Genomic DNA, 1,585 nt, shown 5'->3' on the forward strand with positions numbered 1-1,585 from the left:
TGGTTCGAATCCCGGATGGGACTCAACCCCCAAAATGTATTAAAAACCTGTTATTTTTTCACATTTATCTTTACAATTAATGTAGTTGATTGGGTCGTCGTCACACCTGGCTGAGCAACCTAATTGCCATCTATAGTCTGATCTATTGTTTTTAGCAGCTATTCGGATTTTTTTTTGCCCGATTTTACAACTAAACCATTCTCTTCCCACAGAGGTTACTTATCATATCTTCCTACGTAACCTCTGTTCTAATACGGCCCTTTCATGGTGTGAGCGTTCAAGACTGGTGATTGGAGGCAAGCAGATTTAGTTGTGCAATCATCGACGTTGTTTCAAAAGTGATCATTCGCAAGGCCTCGGTAACTTCCGTATGCTTCGAGAAAACTAAACCTCTTCCCCTGCGCGATGCGCAAGCGTTTCTTCTAGACAGAACTCAGTCATGTTATGGCGGATCAGTGGCGTCTCCATCGCCCTCGTTGACAACGGACAAGCTAGCCATTAAACGTCTTGTGTGTAATATCAACACAAGTCCCCGGCAGATGGGGGATATTTGTGGCCCCACATTTGCTTGTGTTAGTCAAGTTGAATCTAAGTCGATGTGACACGTGTTCTGATTGGATAGAAAGAAGGGGAGATAATTCGTGTTGCAATCTTTTGCCGCTAGGGGGATTTTACGAAACTGTTATCCGCAACCTTTCTCTATTTGTAAAACATGCTGTTGTCTTGAGAAATGATAGGTTATCTAAGCAATAACCATTATAATTGCCATTGTATTATGTACTGTAATTATGTATATGTATGTAACTCCTTGTATATGGGCCGGAGGCCTTGAATACAATAAACTTGATTTGACTTGACACAACTAAATCTGCTTGCCGCCAATCACCAGTCTTGAACGCTCACACCATGAAAGGGCCGTATTAGAACAGAGGTTACGTAGGAAGATATGATAAGTAACCTCTGTGGGAAGAGAATGCGAGAGGTCAAAATGACATCCGTACAGTGGAAATAGCCTGGACTAACCCAAAAAAGCCTTAAACTGTGTCAACAAGGTATGTACTGAGTTGACATGATTTAATAGTTTCGTTTCAGTTTTGCGACAGCAATAGCGCCCAGATTCTCAAGAATCAGGTTAATGCCACCGTGGCTTGGGATCACGTGTCGCCACAGTATAGTTTGTATTCAAATGACAACTCGGGATCATTATATACAGTATATCAAGGCCATTAACAAGAGTCGAATATAATCGAGGTAATGAGGTTTAAGTATATAAGTAAACCATTAACAAGAGTCGAATATATTCGAGTTAATGAGGTTTAAGTATATAAGTAAATCTTATGAATAAGTGGGTTGGGTCTAGTGATAGCATTTTCGGTACACCACTGCGCGTCAGCTTAAAGGAGGTCACCACATAACAAGGCTATTTGGCAGGCCCAGCAACCGTGAATCAGAAACTGCATGCTTAATGTATAATGCATAATAATGTAGCTGTCCATGAATACTCGCGATCGGCTTATGAAACAATGTCTCAGCAAAAGTTTCACACAGGTCACACGATACAACTTAGAGCCAGCAGTAAAGAAAT

The 1,585-nt window shown here is 41.1% G+C and overlaps 1 protein-coding gene across 1 annotated transcript in view; it reads left to right on the top strand.

Annotated features, from left to right (window-relative positions):
- The first annotated feature begins 694 nt into the window (after nt 1-694).
- LOC124271904 (uncharacterized transporter slc-17.2-like) overlaps nt 695-1,585 on the top strand; it is a 31,926-nt gene continuing 31,035 nt past the window's right edge. Inside the window, exon 1 of the mRNA XM_046707079.1 lies at nt 695-1,052. The gene's annotated coding sequence lies outside the window, so the exon portion shown is untranslated. The remainder of the gene's footprint in view (nt 1,053-1,585) is intronic.

Source organism: Haliotis rubra, unplaced genomic scaffold (assembly GCF_003918875.1).
Source record: "Haliotis rubra isolate DU_JTF1 unplaced genomic scaffold, ASM391887v1 Scf164, whole genome shotgun sequence".
Taxonomy (NCBI): Eukaryota; Metazoa; Mollusca; class Gastropoda; order Lepetellida; family Haliotidae; genus Haliotis; species Haliotis rubra.